The sequence below is a fragment of the Equus asinus genome, chromosome 13, assembly GCF_041296235.1.
Source record: "Equus asinus isolate D_3611 breed Donkey chromosome 13, EquAss-T2T_v2, whole genome shotgun sequence".
In the NCBI taxonomy this organism is placed as follows: domain Eukaryota; kingdom Metazoa; phylum Chordata; class Mammalia; order Perissodactyla; family Equidae; genus Equus; species Equus asinus.
The window spans coordinates 3,102,204-3,116,179 of NC_091802.1; positions in this window are offsets into that span (position 1 = coordinate 3,102,204).

The following is a 13,976-nucleotide window of genomic DNA, read 5'->3' on the forward strand; positions in this document are numbered from 1 at the left end:
ATGCACACTTACCTGGGACACACGAGCCACTCTCTAACCCCATACTGTATAGACAGCGGTGAGGAGAGACAGGCTGCGGCCCTCCTGGAGCTGGAGAGGGAAACGGGGAAACTAAAGTGCAGTGGTGACAAGTATCACGAAGAGGAAAGCAGGCTCGGTGGCTGGGGCTAGGAGAGAAGGCCGTGGGGGCAGAGGTGATGGCTGACACTGGGTCCAAGCTCCACCCGGGGCTTTCGTGCTGGGAAACACAGTCCCTACGCCCCTTATTTTCCTTCTTCTTTTTTTTTTTTTTTTTAAGTTTGGCACCTGAGCTAACATCTGTTGCCAATCTTCTTTCTTTTCTTCTTCTTCTCCCCTAAGCCCCCCAGTACGTAGTTCTATATTCTAGTTGTGAGTGCCTCTGGTTGTGCTGTGTGGGACGCCGCCTCAGTGTGGCCTGATGAGCAGTGCCATGTCCGTGCCCAGGATCTGAACCAGGGAACCCTGGGCAGCTGAAGTGGAGCGCGCAAACTTAACCACTCGGCCATGGGGCCAGCCCGATTTTCCTTCTCTTTAAAGGGGGAAATTAGGAGGGATTTGGTGTCTCTCCCTACTTCTTTTCATAGTGTGGGGTGAGTTCAGCTGACTGAGCTCAGGGTATGGCCGGGAGAAGAGACAGGTTGGACATGGGGAGGGTATTGAGCGCCTGCTAGGATGTTTGAACTTGACCCTGAAGGCCTTTGAGATTAGGTTCTGTTGAGATACGACCTTCTGTCCTCTGTCTACCTTCTGGGATTTATGTAACTTAGGAGCTTGGTTTTTTGATGTGTGAGAAGTGTGCTGCATACTGGGGAGAGAACATGCAGATGGAAGGTTTTTGGTTTCTGAGGAATCGAATGCATGCACATAGTTGGAAAGAAAGGGTACTGTGAGGCCCTCTCTTGAAAAGCAGCAGTCCCCGGCCTGGTGTTTGAGTCCTCCTTGGGTTGGGTGTTTTCCCTCTACTGTGTGGCCACTGCAGCCCCTCCACACTGGAGGCTCGTGTCCCTCGTGCTGAGAATATGCCTCTTTATTGCCTCTTCTTTGGCTGTTTTTCTTCCCCTGAATTTTCTCTGTTCTCTTTCAGATAATTTTATTAGTTGGATGTTGGACCTTCTGAATTGATTCTTTATTTGTTCTTATCTTTTCTCTGACATTTTCCATCTCTGTGTTTTTAATTCTGATTTCTGGAGTATACCCTTAATGTCTAACACTTGTATTGACTAAAAAATTAGGCATCATAATGTTTTTGTTTTCCGTCTCCCCCTTGTTTTAAGGCTTTATGGAGATTTACATGTCATAAAATCTACCCATTGCAACTGTGCAGTTCAAAAATTGCTCCTTTTTAAATAACAATAGACTTGCTTTTTTAGAGCACTTTTAGGTTCACAGGAAAATTGAGGGGAAGGTCCTGAGATTTCCCATATACTCCTTACTGTCCCCACACACAGCCTCTCCCACTATGCACGCCCCCCACCACAGCGGGACACTTGTTACAGCTGATGAGTCTGCATCAGCACACCATAGTCACCCAGAGTCCACAGCGGACCTCAGAGGTCACTCTTGGTGGTGTACATTCTGTGGGTTTGGACAGATGTATACTGACGTGTGTCCACCATTAAAGTATCATGGAGAATAGTTTTATTGCCCTCAAATTCCCCTGTGCTTTGCTGATCGTCCTACCCTCCCCACCTAACCCCTGATCTTTCTACTGTCTCTCGTCGTTTTACCTTTTCCTGAATGTCATGTGGTTGGAATGATACAGTATGTGGCCTTTTCAGACTGGCTTATATCACTCAGCAGTATGCATTTAGGGTTCCTCCATGTCTTTTCATGGCTTGATAGCTCATTTCTCTTTGGCGCTGAGTGATGTTCCATTGTCTGGATGCACCACAGCTTATCCCTTCACCTACTGAAGGGCATCTTGGTTGCTTCCAAGTTTTGGCGGTTATGAATAAAGCTGCTATATCTGGGTAAGTACCAAGGAGCACAATTACTGGGTCGCATGGTAAGCGTATGTTTAGTTTTCTAAGAAACTGCCCAACTGTCTTCCCAAGTGGCTGCACCGTTCTGCATCCCCACCAGCAACGAATGAGAGTTCCTGCTGCTCCACGTCCTCACCAGCATTTTGTGGTGTCAGCGTTCTCAGTTTTAACCATCTAATAGGTGTACAATTTTGTTGTTTTAATTTACAATTCCCTAATGACAAATAATGTGGAGAATCTTTTCATATGCTTGTTTGCCATTTGTGTGTCTTCTTTGGTGAGGTGTCTGTTCAGATCTTTTGTCCATTTTTAAAATTTGGTGGTTTTCTTATTGTTGAATCAGTTCCATTTTAGAAGCATGCAGGGTTTTGTTTTGTTTTGTTTTGTACTTATATCTCTTCTCTTCTTTGAGGATGAATTGTAATCTGTGAATTTTTCTTCTGTTTCCTGCATTGTCTCTATTTCCTCCTTTTCTTTCTTTGGTTTTTTGGTCACTCTCTTGTGTCTAAGGATCTAAGGATCTAAGGCTTTCTCCAAATGCCTGCTGCTGATTTGTTCAGCTTTGAGAGGAAGCTCTGGGACCTGTTAGGGAGCTCTGTGGGCCCAGGGGGACAGGGCCATGCTATGGCTGATGGATCAGAAGTGTGTTCTGCTCCATAGAACAGAACATCTGACTACAGCGGCACAACCAGATGGAAGCATTTTGTTTTTATTTTTACACAACAAACAAACCAAACACAGAAATTGGCTGAGCAGGACTACTTGAGGATTGATAACTTTTTATGTTTTCTTTCTATTTTTTTTTAGTGGGTTTTGGAAGGAAGAGGAAATAAATGTAAGAGATGAATCCACCAGATTTAAACCCCTGAATTATTTACACATTTCATCTTATTCTAAATAATTTCTTGTCGTAGGTCGTGTGGTGCAAAAGCAGCCATAGACAATTCATAACCACGTAGTATGGCTGTGTTCCAGTAGAGTTTTGTTGACAAAAATGGGTGAGGGCTGGTTTGGTCCATAGTTTGTTGATCCCTGGAATAAATACTCCTGGAATCAAGAATTAAAGGAAGTGAAAGAGGCAGCCATGAAGATATTTGAGTAAAGAACAGTAAAGCAAAGGAAGGAGCACATGCAAAGGCCCCGAGGTAGGAGTGTGCCAGTATGTTTGAGGGAGAGTGAGTCAGTTGGGGTGGCTGGAGCAGAGAGGATAAAAGTGGGAATGTAGTGGAAGAGCTCAACGAGGAGATGGGGTAGGTTCTTAGGGCCTTGTCGATGGAGGAAGGGCTTTGGCTTATGTAATTATAAACCGTGAGAAGGAAGGGCTGTAAAGGATTCCAAGCCCTGTCCACAGTTGTCTTCAGCTGCTTAAACAAAGCCTTAAAGTCTAGTTTCTGCCTGAGGGAGAACTAAGAGCAAGTTCCTCTTTTCTCTGAAAATAAAGTTGGTCATGTGTCAGAGAAGAGACCCACCAGGATGAGAAAGACCAAAGCCAGTTTTAATGTATTCCTCTACCCTCCAGGTCTGGTAGGACCACAGGTCCTGCCCAGAGCCAAGCAGAGGGTGGGGCCAGGCAGGGGTGGGGAATGGTGTGTTGTCTGGGCCACCTGTGTGTCCCATATGGGACTGGGTCTTCCTGATCCAGTGGTGGCATCACCAGGTGGGTGTTTGGCAACCTCCCAGGTCTGCCCTGGCTGGATGGGGGTGGTCTTGGCTCTTATGGAGAGTGGTCATGCCTTTGGGGGCTGGGGCCTCACAACTGACCTCTGATCCTTACAAGCTAAAGGACAGTCGCATCCTGGTGATACTAATAAAGCTGAAGCCAAGTTCAAGGTATATCACCTAGATGTTATTATTATTATTATTTTTTTTGAGGAAGATTAGTCCTGAGCTAACATCTGCCTCCAATCCTTCTCTTTTTGCTGAGGAAGACTGGCCCTGAGCTCACATCCACGCCCATCTTCCTCTGCTTTATATGTGGGACGCCTACCACAGCGTGGCGTGCCAAGCGGTGCCATGTCCGCACCTGGGATCTGAACCAGCGAAACCCCGGGCCGCCGAAGCAGAACGTGCGCACTTAACCGCTGCGCCACTGGGCCGACCCCATTTTTCTTTTTTATTTAAGTATAACAGTCATAAAGAAAAGGGAGCAGGTGTACTGATTTAAGTGTGCAGCTCGATGAATTCTTACATGGGGGAGCACCTGTGTCACCGCCCCCAGATCAGGAGATAGAGTATTCCCGGCTCTCAGAAGTTTCCCTTTGTGCCCCTCCAAGTTTGTACGCTTCTGTCCCAACCTGAGGTAGCCACTACTCTGACTCCTCTCATCTTACGTTAATTTTGCTTGTTCTTGAACTTCATAGAAATGGAAAGAATCTGTATATGGTCTTTGGTGTCTGGTTTGTTTTCCTTAGCACAATGACTTGTTCTTTTTTCACTGGTCTGTGTAGTGGTTCTGAGGGATCAAAATGATTTTCACAATAATACTAAAATGGCCTCTTCCACTCTGGTTTTCGCATGAGTGTACAGGGGAGTTTTCCAGAGGCTGCGCAGTGTGTGGCGTCTCAACAGACGGAATGAAGAAGCAGACAAGAGAAGCCAGCTGCTTTTGAGTAAGCCAGATAACAAAGAGATTTGCAAAAATGCAAGGCCAATGCCATTCCTCTCACTGATTATTTTTTGTGTTGGGAAATACAGTTAGTTTTATAAAAATATTTTTGTAAACACATGATGGGTTTCTTATTGTTATTTTAAACAAATTGGTAAATACATGTCTTTTAACCTGTTATTTTTAATTTCTAACATGGTCAATGTTAGTGGATGCAACCACATAAATGGAAGTGTTTTGTGGTCCTTGATGATTACTAGGAGAGCAAAGAGGCCCTGAGACCAAGCTCTTTGAAAGCTGCTGTTTTATAGTGTTTCGTTGTGTGAATCCGCCATAATTTACTTACCCATTCTCTGTAAGTGGGCCTTTGGGCTATTTCCTGTAGGGTTATTATGAGTAAGGCTGCTTGAACTTTCGTGGTCTTTCTTCTGTGGACATAAGCTGCCACTCCCCTCAGATGTGTGCCCAGGCATGGATGCTGGGCCATGGGTAGCAGGCAGTTAGCTATGGGAGAGGTGGTCACACACCCTCCACAGTGGGTATACTGGCTCACACGCCCAGCAGTGACACAGGAGAGTCAACCTGATGTTAATCGAAGGTTCGCTGACTGCAGCTAATTCAGGGCATGTTCTGGTGCCCAAAAAGGGGACACCCCAGCGTACAGTCATGTGCCACATAACAACTATTTGGTCACCGATGGACCACGTAAATGACGGTGGTCCCATGAGATTAGTACCACACAGCCTAGGTATGTAGTAGGCTATACCACCTAGGTTTGAGTAAGTACACTCTAATGTTCGCACAGTGACAAAATTCCCTAACAACGCATTTCTCAGAAAGTATTCCCATTGTTAAGTGATACATTTCTGTACAGTGGCACTTTCGAGGGGATTGTCCTGGTGTCCCACCAACACAGGCATTGTGGCCAGCCTTATGTGCAGGCCCTGAATCATCAAAAGCAGTGACAGAAGTAAAGTCCAGTGTGTCCCCCCTGAAAGAGAGGAGGACCACTCAGACTGGAGGGTCAGAGAAGGCCTGTCGAGGAAGGGAAATCTAAGCTGAGACCTGAAGAATGAGTAGGAGTGGGCCAGACGGTGGAGGGGAGCGGCGTTCCAGGCTGAGGGCACCTCTCTCGTGGGCTGTGCTTGCAGTGGCTGAGAAGCAGTGGGGAGGCCAGTGCTCCTGGAGCAGAGCGAGTGAGGGGAGGTAAGGGAAGGGAGAGAGCGCGTGGCGGCAGGCAGGCCACCTAGGGCATTGGCAGCCAGGAGCACTTCAGACTATCCAAAGGGCAACATAAAGCCATTGGAGAATTTTAAGCAGGAAAGGACTTGTTTCTTTTAAATTTTTATTTTTAAGTTAGAATTTTTATTTTGAGATAATTTTAGCTTCACATGTAAGAAATAATACAGAGAGATCCTGTGTATCTTGCACCTAGTTTCCCCCAGTGGAAGCATCTTGTAAAATTATGGTTCAATATCACAGCCAGGATATTGACATTGATGCAGTCAAGACGCCGGGCATGTCAATCACCACAGGATCTCTCCGGCTACCCTTTTAGAGTCACACGTACTTCCCTCCTCCCCCACCACCTCCTGAACCCCTGGCAGCCACCAATCATTCTCCATTTCTATAATTTTGTCATTTCAAGAATGTCATATAAATGGAATCATGCAACATATAATCTTTTGGGATTGGCTTTGTTCATTCAATGTAATTCTCTGGAGATTCACCCAGGTCGTTGCATATATCAATAGTTTCTCTCTTTTTCTTCCTCAGTAGTATGCTATGGAATGGATGTGCCACTTGGTTTAATCATTTACTTGTTGAAGGACATCTGGGTTGTTTCCAGTTTGGGGCTATTTGGAGTAAAGCTGCTATACATCTGTGTACAGGTTTCTGTGTGAACATCATTCTTTATTTCTCTGGGATAAACACTCAGGAGTGCAATTTCTGGGTCATATGGTAGTTGCATGTTTAGTTTTTTGAGACACCACCAAACTGATTTCCAGAGTGGCTGTACCGTTTTGTATTCCCACCAGCAATGTGTGAGTGATCCCATTTCTCCACATCTTTGCCAGCATTTGAGATTGTCATTATTTTTTATTTTAACCATTTTGATAGATACATGGTATCTCATTGTGATTTTAATTTGCATTTCCCTAATGGCCGATGATGTTGACTGTCTTTTTCTGTGCTGTGTGCTGTCGTAGCTCTCCTTCAGGGGAATGTCTGTCCGTGTCTTTGCCCACGTTGGAACTGGGAGGCTTTCCTTTCCACTGCCCAGTTTTTATAGGCTAGACAGTAGTCCTTCTCAGAAACGTAGCTCGCAAATATTTTCTCCTACTCTGTGACTTGTCTTTTTATTTTCTAAACAAGGTCAGTCCCTTGTAGAGCAAATATTTTACATTTTGACTAAGTCTAATTTATCAATTTTTCCTTTTATGAATTGTGCTTTTGGTGTCACGTCTAACAACTTTTTGCCTGGCTCTAGGTCCCAAAGATTTTTTTGGGAAACTTTGTATTATGGGTTTTACTTTTAAATCTAGACAGGTGTCAAGTAAGCGTGAGGTAAAGAACTATATTTGCGCTGAATTAAATCCAGAACAACTACAAATTTTCCTTGTGCCCAAAGATTTTGTCTGAGGATTCCTTCCTTAGGAAACCACGTGGGCCTGTAGATTTTTCTTCCCTGAAAAATACTGTGCCACTTCCTTCTGGCCTCCGTGGTTTTTGAAGAGAAATTTGGTGTCATCTGCATTATTTTCCCCTATAGATAAGATTTTTTTTCTGGCTGCTTTAACTATTTTTTGTCTTTAGTTTTCAGAAGTTTAATTATGATGTGTCTTGCCTTGAATCTCTTTGGCGTTATCTTGTTTGGGTCTGCTCACCTTCTCGAATTGGTGGGTGTGTGTCTCCTGTCAAATTTGGGAAGTTCTCTGCCTTTCTTTCTTTGAGTGCTTTTCCTGCACCATCCTGCTTCTCCTCTCCTTCCAGGACTCCAGTGACACAAAGTTCCCCAGATCCCTGAGTCTCTGGGGCTTTCTCTTCCAGTCTTTTTGCTTTCTGTTGTCAGCTTGAGTCATTTCTCTTGCTTTACCTTTCAATTTGCTGACTCTTTCTTCTGTCCACTCCATTCCGCTGTTGAGCCCGTCCCTTGAGCTGTTTATTTCAGTTATTGTATTTTTCAGTTCTAAAGTTTCCATCTGGTTCTTCTTTACAGCCTTTATTGTTGCTGAGGCTTTCTATGTTTTCACTTGTTTCCAGTGTCTTTCTAATTGCTTGCTGAAGCGTTTTGTCGCGATGGCTGTGTCAGATAACGCTCACGTCTCTGTCGTCTCAGTGTTGGCTTCTGTTGATCGGCTTTTCATTCACTGTTAGATCTTCCTGGTTCTTAGTGTGAGGAGTGATTTTCACATGAAACCTGGACGTTTTTCAATCTGGAGACACCACATCCTATTTAGACCTGTCTTAGCTGGCTGTCTCGGACGCCCCTCTGGCAGGGGAAGCTGGGCGCTGCCTTAGGATGCCAGGTGAAGGCAGAAGTCCAGGTTCCTCCTCCTGCCTCTGTTGACACTCCAGGAGGGGCCCCTGCTAAATGGGGTGAGAGTTCTGGCTCCCCACGTGGCCTCCACTAACACCTTGGGATTTGGGAGAGCACTTGTTACCAGCTGGGAGGAAAGTCAAGGCTACCTACCTAGCCTTCTCTGACATCACAGGGTTGGGGGGTGATGTCTGGGCTCTTCATCTGGCCTTTGCTGGTGGGGGGGCGGCTGCATCTTTTCTGTGGTATGTGTCTGGAGTAGGGTGGCTATTGTCTTAAGAGTTTTCTCTCTCACCCAGCTGTGCCTTGCCTGGTTCTTCGGTCAGAGAGAACAGGCTTTTATTGGGGCTCCTTTTTGTCTGTGCCTGTTGGCACTACCAGGTTTCTGGCTCCTACAGTCCCAAGTCTGGGACAATGAGGCGAAAAGAAAACCCAGCGCACCGTACCTCCGTGTCATTTCTAAGGTTCCGAGGTCCCCAGCCTGTCTGCCCTTTTCTCTTCACCTTTCAGTCTTCTTAGGTTTGCCTTATATACAACATCCAGGGTTTTTAGTTGTACTTCACACAGGAATAGGAAAAAGCACATCCACTCCATCTTCCTACAAGTGGAAGTCCCTTAAAAACATTATAATGCAGTGTAACTTCCATACGTTGCAGTGGACCTGTCTTCACAGATGTGTGCACCTGGTAGCCAGCACCCGGATGAAACGTTCTCAGCAGCCCAGCTGGCTCCTCTGCCCTGGGAAGCACACATTTTGATTCACATTGTTAAAAAACTGGGCTGGCTGTGGGTGGAGGGTGGATTGATGAGAGACTGGGGAGGGAGTGGCAGCCTGGGGTTTTCAGGCCTGTCCTCTGTTCCTGGTGGCCCCTGCAGTGGGGGCTGGGGGCGGGGGGGGGGGGAGGTGGAGCAGGGTGGTGGGCTGGGCTCCGTGGATTGCTCCCAAGTCTGCTCAGGCCTCTTGGCTGACCGCCTCCCTCCTCTTTGGCACTGGAACGTCACTTGGGATCGAGCAGCCTAGGCCATCTGATCCGGGTGGGGAACTCCTGCCCTTGCTGTGGCCAGACTTGTTGTCGGAAAGCAGAAGCAAATTCCAGCCTTTGGACACCCTCCTTCCTGACCTCTGGGGTCAGCTGTTAATTTCCTGTTACCTAACCTCATTTCACAGTGGCTCCACCTTCATTTCGTCAACAAAAAGGCTGTGTTGTGGATTGCTAAGGGCATGGCTGCTGTGGCCACTTGACTCTGCCCAGCCCTGGATTGTGGAGTTGGGAGGGGAAAGCAGCGGGCCAGGGGTGTGAGAGAGCAAGGAGAAACACTGTGTGTGCGTGTGTGTGTGTGTGAGTGAGTGTGTGTGAGACAGAGACAGACAGACAGACAGACAGGGAGGGAGGGAGGTTAGAAGCTAGATAGGTTTGGCTGTGAGTAACTTGAATAAGCTCAGTTTCCTCATCTGTATAATGGAACCAAATCCCCACCTTTGGAGGAATGCAGGGAGAATTGGAGATTCTGTTGTATAAAGGGCTCAGCATATGTCAGGACCCCAGTTATGTGTGTGATCATCATTATCAATGTAATAAATTAACTGAAAATGGTACTTTATCTGTTGGGCATCTGTCCTCATGCCTACTCCCTAAGGTCCTGCTTCTGTAGGAATCTCTTGGCTTCTTATTTGAAAAATAAGAAGGAGTGAGGCCTTGGGGAGGGGGGCTTGAAAGCCAAGGTAGGGGAGGAATGGCGCATGGGGAGATCCCGGCACAGTGAGGTGAATGACCCAGGCTTCCCTCCAAGGCTGATCAACAGGTAGCATTTATTGAGCACCAACTGCGTGTCAGGCTCTCTGCAGTGACCCTGCACAGGAGTAATGATTATCTTCAGTTTTACTGCTGGGGAAACTGAACTTGAGTGAGGGGTGTGACTTGGCCCAGTGAGCTGGGCAGAACCCGTATGTTGCCAAAGCCTGGGTGCTGCCCAAGGAACCCACCATTTTGCTGGTCTGGTCTGCACTAAAAGGTTGTCTAGGCCAGCTGGCCACATCCTGCAGCTTCCTGGCTGACTGCCTGGATGCTCCAGAACTCGGGTGGGTGGTATGGGAGTCGAAATGGGGGTGGTGCAGAGTTGGGGAGGGGTCTGGGGCCAAGTCTAGATTCTGATTTTGGGGGAGGATGGTGGATGAGGGTGGGTTGGCTGCCAGCAGTGCCAGTGTGAACCTCCAGAAAGGTACTTATGGGGTCTTCCAGCTTCACCACTGTCACCTCCTCCTTCCTCTCCCACTGTCCCCCACATCAGTTAGTGCTCCCCAACTATACATCCTGCCTCTGCAGGCTACCTTCTTGTCCCCCCATGTTTGAGTTTTGGCTTTTCTACTTTTTTCATTACATTCAGCAAATGCTTGTTGGGCCACCCTAGGCCTGATTGTTTTAGCTGTTGAAGCTTCAATGTCAGAAACTGGTGTGAGTACTGAAGGAGTCGTTCAACCTCCCTGAGTGTCAGTTTGCTCCTCTGTAAAATGGGGAGGAGGTGCATTCCCCTCTCAGGGGGTTGTGAGGGTTAACAGGAGGCAGCTCCAGTCTCCAGGGGTCTCCTGTCCCCCTCCCATTCCCCACATACCGGCCCCCCAGCTTCTCTCCCCTTCCTATCTACACGCCAACTGCCAGAGCAAGGGTGCCAGCGCCCTCCTGAAAATGCTACTTTTCTGGTTATCCCCTTTTATCGCTAAGGGACAGAGTCTAGGGTTCTTAGCGTGATATCCAGGGCCTTTCTGGCCCCTGCCAGCCCCTCCAGGCTTCTCTCTTCATGCTCTCTGGATTCACATGCTAGTTGTCCACTTGGGGCCGTTATGAATTGAACTGTGTCCCTTCAGAATTCATATGTTGAGGTGCTAACCCCCAGGACCTCAGAATGTGACTGTATGGTATTTGGAGACAGAGCCTTTAAAGAGATAATTAAGGTAAAATGAGGTCATCGGGTGGGCCTAATCCAATGACTGGTGTCCTTACGACAAGAGGACATTAGGACACGACGTACACAGAGAAAAGACCATGTGAGGACACAGGGAGATGACGGCCATCTTCAAGCCAAGGAGGGAGGCCTCAGAAGGAACCAACCCTGCCAACGCCTTGATCTTGGACTTCGAGCTCCAGAACTGTGAGAAAATAAACTCCTGTTGTTTGGGCCGCACAGTCTGGTGCTTTGTTAGGGCAGCCCCAGCGAACTCATACAGGGCCTGTCACAGGCCAGCTACCGGGGGCCGCAAATTTAGACCTCAGACTTTTATCGCCAGATGAATTTATTGTTGTTTAAAGCATGCAGTATAAACTTTAAAAATATGCCTCTGCTTCTATAACCCTGTTTTGGCATTACTTCACTTACTAATATGCCAGAAGCCTCTCAGACTGGAAGTGGCTAGGGCCACCCAGCCGCTGCTTGGCTTCCTCCCTCTGCCTGTGGTGCCCGCCGTCCCTTTTCCCCTCTCCTCTTCTCTCAAAGTGCACTTGAAGTGCTGCTCCTTGTGGGGCCTTCCCTGCCCGCACCTGCCCTCATGGCAGGGGCCTCTGGTGTTGCTGCCAGCTATGCCAGGTGAGCTGCCAGAGCGAGCCCCTGAGGCCCAGCTGAGTCTGCTGCAAGCCAGGAGCCTGTGGCTGGCACATAGCAGGTGCCACATACTCCTGTTGTATGTGAGAAACAGCCCCAGTTCTAATCCAGAATGGACCCAGTCCAAGAGACAGTGTTCTGGGTGCCCAGCAACCACCAACAGCTTTGCTGGAGTCACCCTGGGTCTACCGTGTCTAGCTATTTAATCATCAACTATTTATTTATAAGTGGAAGTTTAGGATGCTTTAAATCTTCCCCTTTAATAAAAAAAAAACCCAAAAAGCCTCTGTTTTAGGCAACATGGCAGATGGATAAGCTTAAAACTCCAGACCAAACTGGAAATGCTGAGTTAACTATAAGAAACATCCTTCGACATCGGTATCTGAAATTGGCAATGATCAACATGAGTGACAAAGCGTGACAAAGCGCTGTGTTGGTGAGGACGTCTTTACGTCGCGCTCACCCAGCTGGGAAGTGATGTAAGAACGTGGACGTTTGTTACCGCCCCATTTGTGATAGCAAAGCGTTAGTGACACTCGTGACGTCTGTCACTAGAGGCCTGGTGGAGGACTGGTTAAACACTCGAAGGCCCCTGATGAGAAGTGGCTGTCCAAAACAGCAGGTGTCTCTCCAGTCTGTTCACCTGGGCAATGTGACGGTTCAAGGACACAGCTCTGATCACATGCCTCCTGCTTAAAATTGTTTGTGTTTTCCAGTGTCATGCAAGTAAAGTCCAAGATTTGCCACATGGCCCTCCGCAACCTGTTCTCTGCTGACTGAGACCTCACTCCCTTCACCCTGCCTCTACTCTGGCTGACTTTAGCCTCACCCTGTGCTCCAGCCCTACCCACACTGGCCTTTGCACAGGCTGTTCCCTGTGCCTGGAATGCCCCCATACCTTTCACGAGGGGGTTAACTCCCACTCATCCCACAAGACTGAGCCTCAGTGACCCCCCACATCTGGGTGAGGGCCTTCCCCTGGGGTCCCATGGCTCCCTGGGCTTCCACACCAGCACTGACCATGCTGAGGACGCTGCCTGGCTCCTCTTTGTGCATAGCCCTTTCGCTCCTCGGGGCACGGACCCTGTCTGTTACTTGCAGCCCCTGCATCCAGCTCCATGCCTGGTACTTAGAAGGCATTTCCTAAATATTTGAGGAACAAACAGGGAGAGAGAAGGATGGGGAAAGGCTCCCTGCAGGAAGTCTGAGCCAACCTGGACCCGGGTGAGAACAGTGAGGGTGTCCCAGGCAGGGGCGAGGCCAGGCAAATGCGTGGGGGCGGGAATGTTGGGAGACCCTCTGGCTGCGATAAAATACACAGCAAATGGCAGGCGGGGTGAAGGGGTTACATAGGCCCGCGAGTCAGGGCACCTGATTCTTCCTTCCACCGCTGTCACTGGCAGGTCTCCTCAGCTCTCCCAGCCTCATTTTCCCTGTTTAAAAAACAGGGCTAATAGTCATGTGTTGTGGGAATCAATGGAGGAGCTCACGTGGCAGCGCATTGTGAAGTGTAAATCGCTAAGCAAATGTTGGATGGCTGTGTTACGATTATGAATCATTACTTCAGGAAGCCAGGGAGTGAATCGATGGTGGGGGCTTTGAAAGGGAGGGTGGGGAGCTCGAACCTTCCTCCAGCTGTTGATGGGAAGTCCCTGAGGGGGTGGAGCCAGGTTTAGGAGTCAGGGTCATGAGCAGCCACACATGGGCCTGGCCTCTCCAGCATCTGGACTGTCTCCTGCCCAGCCGTAGAGTTCAGGGACGGGCCTCGGTGTCCCTCTCCGCTAACTGCCCTCCCCCACCCAGCTCTGAACACAAGTCAAAAGTAGGTACCACTTGTAACCATGGCCATCTGTGGGAGGGGGACATGAGCCCTCATTCATGGGGAGCCTGACTGAGCCGACAGCAGCCTACCTTGTTTTCTCTTCATAAAAGCAGGAATTCCACACCATGCTCGGCCTCTTCTTGATCTTTACTTGAAACTAAAAGATGCCAGCCGAATATGGCAGCTGCTGGGGAGCTGGCGCCTCCCTCCAGCTCTGTTGTCTCTGGTCCTGGCCCTCGTCTATTGCTCTAACACCTACTTCTCCTTCGCCTGAAAGAGCCTAACCCCTAAGGCTGCTTGGGCCTGGCAGGGATGGCCACAGGCCTGGGGCCACGGGAACCACATCCTGCTGTACCTTTGGGACCGGGGTGAGGGGCCAGGGCATGAGGGCGGCCATGTTGGCATGGACAT